Source organism: Haematobia irritans, chromosome 1 (genome assembly GCF_050003625.1).
Source record: "Haematobia irritans isolate KBUSLIRL chromosome 1, ASM5000362v1, whole genome shotgun sequence".
NCBI classification, from domain to species: domain Eukaryota; kingdom Metazoa; phylum Arthropoda; class Insecta; order Diptera; family Muscidae; genus Haematobia; species Haematobia irritans.
The window spans coordinates 271,861,476-271,878,326 of record NC_134397.1 but is presented as its reverse complement, the minus strand read 5'-3'; the positions used below and the strand labels follow the sequence as shown (position 1 = coordinate 271,878,326).

General features: G+C 31.0%; 1 protein-coding gene across 9 annotated transcripts in view; it reads left to right on the top strand.

Annotated features, from left to right (window-relative positions):
* The window catches only part of LOC142224645 (very long chain fatty acid elongase AAEL008004), a 158,032-nt gene that overhangs the window by 95,194 nt on the left and 45,987 nt on the right, over positions 1–16,851 (top strand). For 2 of the 9 annotated variants that reach the window (XM_075294449.1, XM_075294453.1), the window contains exon 2: positions 16,000–16,027. The exons of the other annotated variants lie outside the window; for them this stretch is intronic. The gene's annotated coding sequence lies outside the window, so the exon portion shown is untranslated. The remainder of the gene's footprint in view (positions 1–15,999; positions 16,028–16,851) is intronic. 9 annotated transcript variants of the gene reach the window in all.

The window sequence follows — 16,851 nt, the reverse complement described above, 5'->3', positions numbered from 1 at the left end:
GTTTTGGATTTCTAAGCAATTTAACAATATTTTTTTATTTGTGTAAAATAGAAATACAAGTATTTCTCCAACTTTCCCAACTCAACAAGATCAAAATGGTTGTGGATACGAACAGGAATTGCATATAATTAATTCTCTGCATTATTTTTATGCAAAATTTTGTTTATTTCTTAAAATGCCATCTAATTTCGAATTAATGAATGTCATTTATTTAGGAATTGATGTATAATTATTTGTCGTTCGAACTCCTGTTTAATTTAAAACTATTTGAATAACATGTTGTTAAATATACGTCTTTATCGTTAATTGGGGTATGAATTTGTAATTACCTTATTATACAGTAATCAATGATATGCCAAATTAAAAAAATCCAATAATTTATATTCTTTAAATATAATTCAATAACATTGTTCCAATGATAAAGCAGTTTATAAATAGATCGAAATTTCAATTGTTATCGAAATTTCAATTGATTCTTGTCAAGATAAATTCTGCTTGACTGCGAATAGACCATGAGATTTCAAAATTTAATTTCAATTTCAATTTTCAAAATTTGAACTTTTTTTATTCCATGATCCAAGATTTTTTTCTAATTTATTATTAAATCAGTTCCTCTAATTAGAACAAGAATAAACTATTATTAATACTGTACAGAATTATAAATGTTATAACATATCCGATTTCAAAGTAGATAGTTTTATTCAATTGATGGGTTCGGTCTTTTCATAAGGATATTTTCATGATTTAATGGGAAAAATAAGCGCGAAAACAAAGTGTAAAGCATCAACATTATCAATAAATGTAATGATTGGAAGCAGCTGTTTTGTCAAAGAAAGGAATATTAAAACTCGAAACTGTGCAGTCTTCTCAACGCTTTCTACTTCATATTTCTCATAACACCAAATAAACACATTATTTGAGGGGTTAATAAATAGACCTGTTTAGTACATGTGTGAAGGGTTCGTATTCTAAATTCTTTCGTAATTTAAGAAACACCATTGACCATTTAATTTGTGCAACAACAAAAATTAGCAAAGAACGAGTACCTCTCTCTCTATGACCAGCGCATATATTTATTGTACTATTGTGTTGGATATCTTTAAAAAAGTGAGGTACATCGCATTTATCCTCTGATATATATATATATATATATATATATATATATATATATATATATATATATATATATATATATATATATATATATATATATATATATATATATATATATATATATATATATATAGTACACCCAAAAATAGATTACTCGGATCCAAAGATTTTGACCTTCCAACAAGGAATTTGGTATTGATTCCGAGCCAAAGATGCGAGTTCATTAAAATAAAGACATTTTTTAGTGACCTATCAGGATTTAAATATAGGTTCAATAAAATTAAAATTAGGATACAGATCTCATTTATCGAATCTTAATTTTCTTTTCGCGGTGTATTAATAAAGCTATTCACGTACAAACAAATGACAATTTAAAAATCTAAATTATGATGGATACTTCAAAGTATAAAATGTTTTCTTAATTCCAAAAAAAACTTTAAAGCAAAGATGGTAAATCCTCAAAATAAGTCTTAGCCTATATTTGAAACGTTTTTATCTTAAAAGTGAAGATTCAATATTTCAGTTATTTTAAGGACGAATTCTTTAAATCAAAAATGCGTTTCTTTACTTTAAAGAAAATTTGCCTTAGTTCATAGACATGTGACTTTAACGATGTGTCCTAAATTTCATGAAAAAAAAAAACTTTTGAAGCAAAGATCATAAATTTTATTTTAATTACAATTTCATTATTAAAAAAAATGTCCTTAATATTTTGTAAATTACGCATCCTCAAATTTAGGTTGTGTAATCTTTAATATCAGGTAAATATTTTTTTCAGTATATGAGCCAATGTTTTTCGAGCCACATGAATAGCCATGAATGATTTTTTTTCTGATATAAATATTCCTGCACTGCAAATACGAGCAAATTCTTAAACAATTCACATATAGAGAAACATAAAAAGAAATATGAATTATATATATTATATGAATATAGATTTTATACAGATGTTTAATTGCTTTTTAACTCGCATGTTTATAAGTAATTTCCAAAAATTTAAGATCTCTACAATTGAGCTACTGGAATTATTTTTATTGTTAAAAACATTAAATAAATTATTTTTGGTTATTTTTAGATCTGTTCTAAAATGGGCTTTCAAGGTCTCTCAATATGCAAATAAAAAGACTTTATTTCATATTTACATCCGACGTTTCGTTGGTGATTTCCAACTTCTTCTGGGATGAATTTTTTATTGAAATATTTAGTCTTTTGTCATATTTTTTAAGATTAATTTTAAATTATAAAAAGCAACGGCACAGGAACACCACGACGTTAAACAAATATTTAAAATAATTACAAAACTAAATTAAAATATCACAGATGTTTTTCCTTATGACTACGATCATAGAAGACTGGACGTAAATTGGACTAAATACTCAGATTCAGAAAATGTAAAAACAATTTCATAAAGACTAACTCAAAAAAATATATATTCTAGCTAATTGTACACTAATAGAAAAAATTACGTTCCATAGTCGTGAACGGACGGTGACAAAATGAAACGGAAACGTTCACAAAAAATCAAAACGGAATGTTCACAATTTCGTCCACGGGCGTTCACAATTTCATGAACGGCATTCGTTTTTCTTTGGCCATGAAAAGTCTTAAAATAATCGTTAGACGTTATTATGGCAACTCCCTCGGTGGTGCAATGTGCTAAGGCGACTGTTAACGCGTATGGTGCAGGAAACACAGGTTCGGGTCGCGCTAGCGGAAGTTTTTTTTTTTGTAATTTTGTTTATAAAGTCGTAACCATAACGTTGTCAGATCATGAACGCTGGTTGTTGTTTTGACAACGCATGGTGTCATTTTATCGTTGTCAGATTGACAGCGCCTGTTCACAGTTTGACACCACATGTGTGTTGATTCACTTTCATGAACGAATCGTTTTGAAATGAGCACGCCGTGCATGATTTTTCTATGAGTGTATCTTCCCTCACATCTTTCTCATTTCCCCAAGGGGTTTTAGTTCTTAGCACCTTTTTCTGTTATACAAACAATGTAGAAGAAAATATTAGATTTTAAAAATTACTTAAATTTTACCTTTCGCTTGGACGGAGAGTCGGACCGCGGACCATACATATTGTAAGCCAACACACTATCCACTGGGCTACGAAGCTGTTATTGTCATCAACAGATACTTATTGCAGTTATATTCATGAGTCATCGTTTTCCACGCCCTCGAGCAGATGTAAAGAAACTTTATTTAATAAAAACATACTTCTAGTTAGCCACGGTGGAGCAATGGTTATCATACCCACCTTGCATACAAAGGGTCGTGGGTTCAATTCCAGCTTAGACCTAACACCAAAAAGTTTTTTTTTTTTGTTATATATATTCCAAAAATGATCGGAAGATTCCGAAGATTCGACATTATATACTACTATATTAAATTTTTAATATAAAAAATGTGCTTAATACAAACAAAATGAACTGTTTTTGGATTAAAAATATTTTTTTAATGGAAATATAAAAAATTTGTAAAAGCAATTGTTGGTGATAAAAGTTTGAAATGTTGGATAATATTTGATAATATTTCTACTAATAAATGCCAACGATCTTAACGATTTTACTGTTGATTCCAAGTCAAAGATGCTGCTTCTGTAAAATAAAGATATAGCTTTAAATCTAGGATCTATACCGGAAACAGGTCTTATTTATCGAATTTTCGATCTCTCTTAGCGATATATCAACAAAGGTAGCCACACTCAAAAAAAAGAGAACCCTATATTTCACTAAAGCCGATTTAATTATATTTTAGTTCATGGTATTATTACTTTTCAAGAATGTTTCCATGATTTTAATAATTTTTTGCTTACGTTAGTTAGCACTTGTCAGATAATAATTACCTCTCTCCTTGCCAATCTGGTTTTAGAAAAGGCCACAGTACCACAACCCTCATGGCCGAGCTTGTTGATGGTATCAGGGGAAATATTGATCATCGACGATTTACGGTTTTATTAAGTTTGGACTTTAGTAGAGCATTCGATTCAATTAGCCATGAAGTACTGATCCATGTATAGCAGAACTCAGTATGTGCAGTGGAAGGGTGTTACTTCTGATGTCCGCAGCGTATACCGTGGTGTTCCCCAGGGATCTATATTGGGCCCAATTTTGTTTTCCATCTACATGAATGATATTTTCGATGTGATAAATTTTGCTAAACCTTATTTGTACGCAGATGATTTGCAGTTGTTAGTGGTCGGAATTGAGGACGTAAACTTTCAGCAAGCTGTTAATGCCGAGCTTGAAAGGATTTCTGTGTGGTGTTTGGATAATTTCATAGATGTGAATGCCGGCAAGTCGAAGTCTATGATATTTAAATCTTACGGTAACACGTCGTTACGTTTTAATATTGGCGGTAATATTCTTCATAACGTAAGTGAAATGAAAGTATTAGGTTTTTGCCTGGATAATAACTTGAAATTCGATAAGCATGTGAACAAGGTTATATCAAATGTCACTACCATTCTGCGAAGGGTATATAACACTTCGTCCGCTATACCATTTGGTGTAAGGAAGAAGATTGGGACTAGTTTGATTCTGCCGCATATTACGTATGGACTTGAGGTATTCTCAGGATCCACTTTAGGTAGCCTTCATCATTTGAAAATGTGTTTTAATCGTATTGTTCGCTACATATATCACTTGGGTTATTATGATCATGTCACATCTCGCTCAATTGAACTCCTAGGTTGTACATTCGATAACTTCATGAAGCTTAGAACCATGATGTTGTTTTACAAAATACTTAAATTTAGGACACCGCCAAATCTGGCAGAAAGATTCCAGTTTGGAGGTTCGAGTAGAATGCATGCGTTGGTAATGCCCCGTTTTCACACTTTGGTGATGCAGCGATCGTTCCTAATTCGAGTCACACGCTTAGGGAATACCTTAATACCTTACGAAAATAGAAATTTTAATTTACCATGTTTTAAGTTTAAGGAACTGGTTTTATCTCGGTTATGAACATCTACCATAGCTAACACATAAATTTTTCGAACTGTGTTTACGCTACAAACATCTCTTTTTCCTTCCATTCATCCATGTCCGTGTTAGGTTCTTGAATCTTGAATAGTATATTAATAACATATTCAAAAATTATATATAGTATTGATATTGACGAGCTTAAATTATATTTTATAATTAAGTGTCAAACCAATGTAAAACTTTTGTAATCAATTTTGGCCTTATTTGAGCTTCTGATTATAATTATAAATAAAGTGAAATGAAAATGAAATGAAATTTACTAAAACAGAGAAAAAATTATACACAAATGAAGCATAAAGATGAACTAAATTCGTGTCTCCCACCGATTAGTTTAGAATTTCTTAAAATTTGTAAATTTTACCAAAAATGCGCCCATCTTGAACTTCGAATGGCACTAAAGACATTTTTACAATTTTGAAGTTAAATTTTTTCCTTCAAACTACGAAATTCTCTTTAAAAAGTGAAAGAAAATAATTATGTCTAATAAATTTTCTTGAATTTGTTGAAAATTATTTACTTCTTTTTGTGATAAAATTATTTACATACATTGAAAAAACAGTGAACTCACCAGGAAGAAAACATTTAGTTAATTTTAGGAAATTTTAGTATCACGCCGATATCACAAAAATAAGTAAACATTTTTCGACAAATTGAAGAAAATGTATTAAACATAATTAATTTTAAATTGTTAAGAAAATAATTGTTAAAGAAAATTTTGTAGTTTGAAAGAAAAAATTGGAGTTAAAAATTGCAAGAATGTCTTTAGTGACATACGAAGTTCATGATGGACGTATCTGTAGTAAAATTTACAACTTTAAAGAAATAATGAACTATTTTGTGAGAAGTACGAATTTAGTAAAACTTTTTACTTCATTTGTGTATATTTTTTTCTCGTTTTTTAGTTCATTTAACTAACGTACGCATTTAACATCCCACCTCAGTAATGCTGGTGACATTTCTGAGGGTTTCAAAGCTTCTCTAAGTGGTTTCACTGCAATGTGGCACGCCGTTCGGACTCGGCTATAAAAAGGAGGTCCCTTGTCATTGAGCTTAACATGGAATCGGGCAGCACTCAGTGATAAGAGAGAAGTTCACCAATGTGGTATCACAATGGACTGAAAAGTCTAAGTGAGTCTGATACATCGGGCTACCACCTAACCTAACCTAACGTACGCAAAAATTATTAGAGTACAGGAAACTTTCTCCATATATAATAATTCCATGAACTAAAATAAAGTAAAATTGGCTTTAGTGAAATAGAGAGTTCACTTTTTTTTGAGTGTATTATCAGATAATTAAATATAATAGAGAGATAACATTTGAAAAACTTTTATACAATGAATATTTCAAAACTGTCATTATTAGTTTTGAAAATGAATTCATAAATTAATATTTAACTGATTGTTTTGTTATTATTATCTTTTTTAGGTAATTTGAAATCTATGATCATTAGTGAATGATATCGAAAATATTCTTATTATAGAGGTAATACATTAACATTCTCACATAAATTATGATATTCGTCACTTGAATTGAATTCATGATATTTTAAGAAATTAAATCAAGGCTTGGTTGGTAATTGATATTTTGGAACTATAACTAAGTATGAACGGATATTTGCCATTTGCAAAGCCCGTACCCAGAGAAGGAATATGATCATGTCCTAGAGCTAAATTTTATTTTTGGATGGGGAGAAAATAACTTTTTTAACGCAAAAACGCATAAAATTGTTGTCGAAACCAGATGTAAAATTTTCGAGAAAATAACATATTTGCTACAAACATGTTACATGATCACCGTCCAAGGTGATCATGTAACAAGGAAGTGATCGTATTCCCTCTCTGGGTGCATAGAACTCAGAGTAAAATGTCAATCCTATGAAAGAATAATACATCAACCTAGGAGCAAAATGTCAATACTATGAAACCAGATGCTTAATGTCCGAGAAAATAACATGGTTGTGACAAACATGTTACATGTTCTCTCTGTGGGTGCATAGACCTGAGAGCAAAATGTCAATCCTATGAAAGAATAATTTCAGCCAATATTGTTATGGACATCGCTAGATCCACACATGTTAGATTACCACTAGTATAAATTACAAATTAAAAATCAAGGTCACAACTAAACTTTGTTTTTGCTCATCCCAGGTGGTTGACATGGGAAGTATTTGTTAAAAAAAAAGAAAAAAAATACAAAGTGTTTTGCGCATTTCTATTCTATTTAACAGAAAATTGAGATAATTTTACATAATACGTTTGTATTAGCGGATTTAGTGTTTTTTATTCAGATTATTTGAATAATCAGTTAAGATGTGAATATTTTAAAAAGACAAAGAAAAGAATACATATATAATTTATTTCTCTCTTAATTCAAATCAGACAAAAGAAATCTATTCGATTGTTTATTACCGATAATTTTAGATATTTAATAGAATACGAAAGAAAATATTTTCTTCTGTATCGTGTGGAAAGACTTCAGCCGAAACCTGTTTTCATCATCTCATAAAAATTCTAAATTTCTTTCGTATTCAAAATATCAAAATAAATGAAACACACTAATTTCGAAAGTGATGCCAAGAACTTTGCGAGAGAAAATTCCAAGTCATCCCAATTAATAACTTATTTTTGCCAGCAGTTTTTTTGTAAATGTTAACCTTATTTTTTCAGTTAAATTTATTCGATTTTAGGCTCACACTATTCACTTCCTTCTTATCAATGAGTGCAGCCCGATTTTATATTTAGCTCAATAACAAGGGACATATTTTTATAGCCGAGTCCGAACGTCATTTCATATTGCGATGAAACCAATTTGTAACACTCGGAAATGTCGCCATCATTTCAGAGAGTAGAAATCCACTTCCCGAAAAACTCTGTGGTATTCTGTCGTAACTGGGAATGAACCCATCTATCTAAGCCGGACATGAAAAAATCGAATTTAGCTATAGTTACCATATAACTCTATATTTTAACATACAGGGTAAAATTTTACCCAAAATTCTTCTTTATTATACTTTATTGGCAAAAGATCAATAATGTGAGTTCAGATTGAGACACACCCCTCCATGTATGCATTATTCTAAGTTTCTAGCATTCAATAGGTTTGGAGTACAGCATCATATGGTCAACTCCGGACGACTTTTGTCGTATCTTACTTGTTGTTATATGCATTATATTATTCCATAATACGTTGAAACTCACCCTGAATTGATAACATCACACGTGCAACTGTTTACTAGACATTGCCCAAGTAGACTGCATCAACCTGTAGCCGTTTAGCTACACTCCCGAATGAGAACAAATTCAACACACCCACCCGCCAACCCGTAGAAAGAATTTCTACGAAAGTACTCGTTAGGTGAACCAGTGTACATGTGTGTATGTGCAAGCAAATATTCGTTTCATTTAAAGCCGATTAAAATTTTGTTTACAATTTTAGTAGTTACTCTTCTTCATCATCATCATTATCGTTGCCATTTTTGTGTGTTCGTTTTTGTTTCATATTAACTGTCATAAGGTTTTATATCATTGACCTGATTTTCAGAAGAATAAAAAAACGGTAAAATACGTCAACAAAACGAATACCGAAAAGTGGCAAATGAAACGTTCAAATTGACAATTCTTATCGAAAATATAAGAAGGGGAGAGAGAAAGAGAGTAAAAGGTATTACTAAAAAGTAGGTTTAATAAATGAAAATTGATTGTGATTATTGCTTTTTTTTCAACACGGCGTAAAAATGGAAGAGAAAAAACAAGAGAATACAATGTACAACGTAGTTAAGAGAGTTGTTAACCATTTATTTGTATATGTTTAATTTTCGGATATGCCCATATTATGTTAAATGGAAGCCCTCATTTTAAAATAACACCCACTTACAATGGATAATAAATAGATAATTTTTTGTGTTACTCAGTTAACTAAGAAAAGCTTTCACCATGCACTCACCATATTTAAAGCTATCTTGCTTATGCAATACAAAACACACGCATTTACAATATTTTGCTCTAATAATGTAACTGCTCTCTTTTACCATTACATTGAGAGAAAGAGATTTTATCTTCTCTAATCTTTGTGAAGAGTAAATAACTCTACCTTCCTTTCTCTCCTCTCTCTCTCTCTAAGATTATATCTCTTCCAATGTTTTGTGAATGAAAATTGAAAATTATTCTATAGTGTCACAAGTTCTTTGGTCCCTTTTTCCTCTTATGTATGTGTATGTACCCGAATAAATATTTAAAGTTTATCTATATGTATATGTATGCATGTATCCTGGTGACTCATGAATTTGAGGTCTTCTTTAAGGTTATTTTCATCATAGTTGCCACTTGTAAGCCCAAGTTTGAGGGGTTTTGTGTATGTGTAAGCGCGTATAGTGGTGTAATATTTCGTCGTTAACCACTATTGGCGCAAAACTGGTGGCTAAGAGGCAAACAAGACTGGCAAAATAACAATCAACATATAAACCCACCCTACAAATTTCACGTCTACTACATATTACTATGCCACAGTGGGTTTGTGCTAAGGTGGGTACCAGGGCTGCCAATTTTGCCGATTTATCGACATTTTGACTCAAAAATAGCAGTTTCCGATTTTTGCCTCGAAAATGACGTTATTTACTCGGTTAAAAAATTTCGGAAAATCGAGCGAATTCGAAATCTGAACCGATTGTGATTAAATGTTGCTTACTTTAAGGGTTCCTAATTACCTTGCATTAAATTTGAAGACGACCGTTTAGTTAATAGGCTCAACACGACTCCATTGGTTGAAATCGGGCGATGTGTACACTTTGTCCCGAATTGCACTAAAAAGCTTTTGTCGTGGAATTTTAATTAATAACGCTAAAAAATTGATTTTAATTTTGGATTTCATTTGATTTCTAGACCATTGGTTTATAAAAAATATATTCACTTTTAAATGTATATACAAGAAGAAATAGATGACTACCACAATTTCTAGAAGAAGTCTGATTGAACAAGATTTTATTTAAACTCCAAGACCATTTACATATGCACTAGTGGTTAATATTTATTCATTATACGCATAGGTGAACTGGAAAATTTTTACATAAAATTAATGTTTTCCACATGAAAGCCAAAATTGATACGATGCATTGTCATTCGTTACAAATGATATTAAAATAAAATAAGATGAAATATTTAAAAAAATGTCATTGGGAATAATGCTCATAGAGTTTATGCCAACGTTTTCTCCTTTGCAGATGTTCCATAAAATTGTTCAAATTAAGGGCTGCTGCCTAATAAAAAACCGTAGCGAATGAATTGATATACGTTTCGTAATACTTTTAAAGAATACAGAGGGGAGGTTGATAAACTATCAAATACTCGTATATAATAATATAGTGACCTTGGAATTTAAATATAGTTATTAATTATGTAAATATTTATTTTATGCATACGCTTCAATGAACAATTTATATTACTTATACGCATCAATAAACATTTCAAAAAGAATTAATACAGTATCCATAATACATTTTAATCAGATTTATACTGTCGTTTGAAATCTCTAAAATTTGGAAATCGAGTGTAATTTGTATAGCCTCTAAATTGAATCTCGAAAAATTTGGATTTTGAGTTTAATATGATTTTGAAGTCTTTTAAAAGTTAATACTTTACACATTTCTCCCAGTGTGTATTGGCCCAACAACAACAACAACAATAATAGTAACAAAAACAAACTACATATTGCAGCTGTAACCATTGAAGCGTCATTGAACGTCCATCCAGTCAACCATCCGTCCTAGTAGCATTTATGCAAACCATCCAAGCCCACTGATTGTGTGTGCATATTGGTGTTGCTTCCTTGTTTGGCCGCTGTTTGGTGTTCGTGTAGCACGCCATGAATGACGCCACCAAGACGCTTTGTTGCTCGAGCCATTTCATCATAGAAACAAACACAGAAGCTAAAACTCATACAAATGAGGATATATTCCTGTGTGCTGGTTTGTGTTTGTATTGTATATGGTTTTAATGACTATTATGTCAGGGTTTGCTCTTATAATTTTTGTAGTTTTTTGTACGCTGTCCAAAACTAGTCCAGTTCAGTTCAGTGCACAACAATGCAATCAATAGCTAACATAAGAATATGCCACAATTCCCAATAGGAATTATTTCTTTGCTCCTCTAAAGTCTACTTTACCCTTATTTAAATAATTGTACTAAGTGGAAGAAAAAAAAAAACAAAAAGGATAAGGATAACAAACCCAAATGCATTATGCCAAAAATTATATTTGTCGGGGGGTAACCGACGATTGCGTTTCTATGGGCATTGTCTTCCCTCACCAAATCTTTCGGGGAACAATCTCATGGAAAAACAAGTAAAATTTTATATGCAAATTGGTTGTCCATTTCCTGGAAGGATATAATGGTACCAAAACAAACCACATTGGATGTAAATGTGCATTGGGGTTTCTTGTTGTGCCTATGTGCGTGTGTGCCAATGACACTCCCACTTGTATATGGGGGTGGTTGACTGTAGTAATTAGTTGCCATAATGGTGTACCGGAAACGGGAAACCAAATAAAAGCTTTGTTCTTTGTCGGTGATGAAAACTTTCACCAAGAACTTTGCACTTTTATGTCATGAAGATCTAGGATAATGAAGCAAAGGTGTAGATTACAGTAAACAAACTCAAATGCAAACACACACACAAGGAAACTCATACCTGAGTAGTTAAAACATTCTTTTTTGTTTTTTGTTTTTTTTTTTTTCTTAAGACTATTTTTGTATGTTTTTAAAGAAATTTAAAAGAAATTTAAGTTCTAATACAAAGAAAAGAAAAACTATTGTTTTTTCGCCAAAAGCACTTATTCTGAAAAAAAAGAATCCTCCTCGAAGACACCTGCTGTCCCATTTTCCAAATACATAAACTGAAAGTATCACACCACTATGTTAAAAACTTATGGGACCACCTACGTATGTAAATAACTAGATAAGTTTGATAACCTTATATATTTTGAGATCATAAAAAACAGAACCAGGATACTTTTAAATTGTACTTCATCTTTCCTTGTATAAATATTAACCAGATACTGCATTCATTTTTATAATTTAGCTACACCCAAAGAAACAATACTTTCCTTGTTTCTTATAAATTAATTTCTTCAAGAACAAATAAACCCAAATTAATCACGCAGAGAAGGAACATCATAACCACAGACATGATTCAAGAGCAAAGTGTCTGTGTTTTTTTTTTAACGGACAAAAATGTTGTTTTTTCGACCATCATAAATATGATTGTTGAATTTAGATACATATTTCTGAGAAAATAACATGGTTGCAACAAACATATTGCTCTTGAAGTAAGTTTGACGTGATCATATTCCTTCTCTGAATGATGAAAACGTTCCCATTTTGTTTTTATTTGTTTTTAAAGAAAACTTATCTAAAATTGTGCTCATCAGAAAAGAAACCTCTTCTTTCAGTGTAATTATAAGAGTGTTGAAAGTAATTTTATATCCAAACAAACCTGTTGTTTATGCCAGAAAATGTATAAACTTGTTATAGTCACGTTATATACTTACAATATTTTATCATATCAACAGATAATTACAAATTGCCGTTAATAATCAATGTCTAATGCATTTTTCATCATCATCGAATGCAATTCACACTCGGGAACAATTCCATTGAAAATAAATATCATATTCGAAATATACAGGAATTAGCAGATTTCAATTTCATTGAATTTTACTTATAGCAGATTATGCAAGAATATTTAAACGATGCAACGCATTCGCTTGTGATCGTAATTTGTAAATATTTTATGTTAATATTTATTGTAAAAACAAACGTTGCAAATAATACAAATTCTGTATTTATATCGCATGTTAATGTTACTTCTCCCTAATCTCGTGAAGAATAATTGAACCCCTCGACTACAGTGACTTTGAGATTACAGTGTTTACAGACACACGCCCAAAAATTACAGTAAATGAAAGTGTTTAATGACGGTTTAAGGTGTTAATTACTTTGAAACTCAGTTAAAGGTGTATTATTATAAATAAATGTTGCTAATGCAAGACTAAATGGAAATTTAACATAAATTTTTTAAATTTACTTATTTATTTAGAAAATTCTTTGTATCGATATTGTAACAGATTCACATTATTCATATTAAATCAGGATTATTTTCGACCTAAAGAAAATGCTTTAGAACAAAAGGTAAGTTATTCTGTTTTCTATTCGACCTTTTTAATTATTTTTAGATTCTTCTGTTATTTTTGGGCTTTTAAGGCCAAGTATTTTAATGCGTATAAAAGATTAATTTATTCCATTTTTGTCATCCAGCTTCTTTAGGGATGGTATTTTGTTGAATATTTAAATCCACCAGCGAAACGTTGTATAGCAAAAATGGAATAAATTGAACTTGTATTCGCATTAAAATACCTGAAGCCAAAAAATAACAGAAGAATCTAAACAAGTATATACAGCACTAAGTTCGGCCGGGCCGAATCTTAAATACCCACCACCATGAACCAAATACTAGGGTTTCCTTTGAAATTTCGGGAGGGGTTGAGGACTTGAGGATACTTCCCGAAGATAAATTTAAAGATTTCACCTATGAGGACTATATCATATTCTGGATTTATAAGAACCATTTTTGTTTGAGTTTTAGAGGAATCATTAACATCTCTTGTAAGTGTGCAAGAAAATTATAAAATAACGTCTTGATTTGAAATCTTAAATCTGTAGAAGTAAAATCTGGAAATTTTACATTGAGTTTCAAGCAATTTTCATGATCATTGCGCCTTATACACCCTCAAGAAGTGAAGTCGGTCTATATGGAGGCATTACCAAATGGACCGATAAAAACTTAATCCGATACACGTTTTTGTGAGCCTAAAATACCAGAATATTTACAATTTCAGGCAAATCAGATAAAAACTACGGTTTCTAGAAACCCAAGGAGTTAAATCGGGAGATCGTTCTTATGGGGGCTATACTAAAATATGGACCGATACTCATCGTTTTCGGCACACCTCTTTATGACCCGAAAATACCTCTAGATTTCCAATTTCAGACAAATAGGATAAAAACTTCGGATTCTAGAAGCCCAAGAAGTAAAATAGGGAAATCGGTCTATATGGGGGCTATACCAATACTCACCATTTTCAGCACACCTCTTTATGGTCCTAAAATACCTCTAGATTTCCAATTTCAGACAAATTGGATAAAAACTACGGTTTCTATAAGCCCAAGACACCAAATCGGGAGGTCGTTTTATATGGGGACCATACCAAAACATGGACCGATACTCACAATTTTTGGCACACGTATTTGTGGTCCTACAGTACCTCTAGATTTCCAATTTCTGGTAAATTGAATAAAAACTGGGGTTTCTATAAGCCCAAGAAGTAAAATCGGGAGATCGGTCTATATGGGGGCTATACCAAAATATGGACCGATACTCACAATTTTTGGCACACGTATTTGTGGTCCTACAATACCTCTAGATTTCCAATTTCAGGTAAATTGAATAAAAACTGCGGTTTCTATAAGCTCAAGAAATAAAATCGGGAGATCGGCTATACCAAAACATGGACCGATACTCACCATTTTTGGCACACCTCTTTATGGCCATAAAATACCTCTAGATTTCAAATTTCAGGCAAATTGGCCCAAGACCCCAAATCGGGAGTTCGGTTTATATGGGGACTATATCAAACCATGGACCAATATAGCCCATCTTCGAACTTGGCCTGCCTGCAGACAAAAGACGAGTTTGTGCAAAATTTCAGCACGATTGCTTCATTATTGAAGACTGTAGCGTGATTACAACAGACAGACAGACAGACGGACATCGTTATATCGTCTTAGAATTTCTCCCTGATCAAAAATATATATACTTTATATAGTCGGAAATCGATATTTCGATGTGTTACAAACGGAATGACAAACTTATTATACCCCCGTCACCATTCTATGGTGGTGGGTATAAAAAGGTAATTTCGTTTCTCTAAAAATTCCTTCGGGTGGAAGACATTTTTTTTTGGGTATAGCAGTGAATAAATTTGAATCTGGCATATTTTTCCAATAATTGGAAACAATTAAATTCCTTTATCTTATCTGTCCAAGAAAGCTTAATTCTGGTGTAAAATATAAGCTGAAAAAAGAGTTTTCTTTTCTGAGGGACGAAATATTAAAAACACGCAATTTTCTTTTGACACTGAATATTTTTCGTTTAGAGCAAATAAAACAGACTGGAAACAAATACTACACCGTCTATCCTAAGCTAAGGATTTCCTTCTAAAGAAAATACTTAACAAGAAAAGAGAATTTCGTTTGTCTAAAAATGTAATCATTTTTTATGGGAATAGTATACACATCTTTTCCGTATTTGAATCTTTTTGTACCGAAAGAAGATTTTTACTTTACTCTGTGTAACGAAATATTAGACAAACGATATTTTATTTTTTCAAACATTCCAATTTATTTGCTCTTAAAGCCAATAGTCTATAAAAAACTAGAAATTTATTGCAAAAGGAAAGTAGTTTAGTCGAAAATTAAATCAACGGAATTTAAGTGAAATTAGCTTACATTCAAATAAATCGAATTAAATTAGAAAATTATTTAAACGAATATAGGTTAAAGGTTATTTATTTTTAGCCAGAAATCTGTAAGGAATTTCTTAGATGATATGAATACATAAATAAAATAAATAAATTAATTACTTCTCTCTGAATATATAATTACATTGTTTTAGATGTTTGAAACTAGTTTCACTTATTTAAATTAAATATATAAAATAGCTAAGCTCGTTGTACAATACCAATTTTTATACTTATTAAACTCTTAAACTCTTTTATATTTATTATTCACTTATTTTTTTTTCTTCCATAATAATTAAGCAAATATTTCTTTTGTTTTTTTCCAGGTATTATTGATTGATATCCAATTTTATGGTAAATATAAAAATAATATTATGTTTAAGTTAGGTACACCCAAAAAACAGTGAATCCACTAGAAAGAAAATTTTGCTTAATATTTCTAATATTAAATTAATTATTTTTCAATTTCACAAAAAATACGTAAATATTTTTCGACAAATTAAAACAAAAAATTATTAGACATAATTATTTTCTTTCACTTGTTAAAGAAAATGTCGTAGTTTGAAGGAACAAATTGGATTTCAAAATTGCAAAAATTTCTTTAGTGCCATACGAAGTGAAAGATGGGCGCATTATTAGTGAAATTTAAAAAATTTGAAGAAATTTTGTTGGAAACACGAATTTAGTAAATCTTCATTTGTGTATAAGTTTATCTAATGTAAGCAAAAAAATAATATACATTCAAGGACAGATTCTCAAAACATAATAAATGCCTGAACTAAAATAGAATTAAATAGGCTTTAGTGACATATAGAGTTCACTTTTTTTGAGTGTATAGTGACAACCCGTTATTTTGGGCTAAAATAGACTATTCAATCCATTGTAATACTACCACAAGTGGTGAACATCTTTCTTATCAATGAGTGCTGCCCAGATTCTATGTCTAGCTCTATGACAGGGGACCTCCTTTTTATAGCCGAGTCCGAACGGCATTTCATATTGCGTTGAAACCACTTTGAAACACTCAGAAATATGTTATCACAAGCATTGCCGCGACGGGATAATCCACAACTGAAAATTGTTTTTGTGATTGAACCCTTGACTCTTTGTATGTAAGACGGACATACCATAACCATTGCACCACGGTGGAAAAATATAAATAAACAAAATCGCTTCGT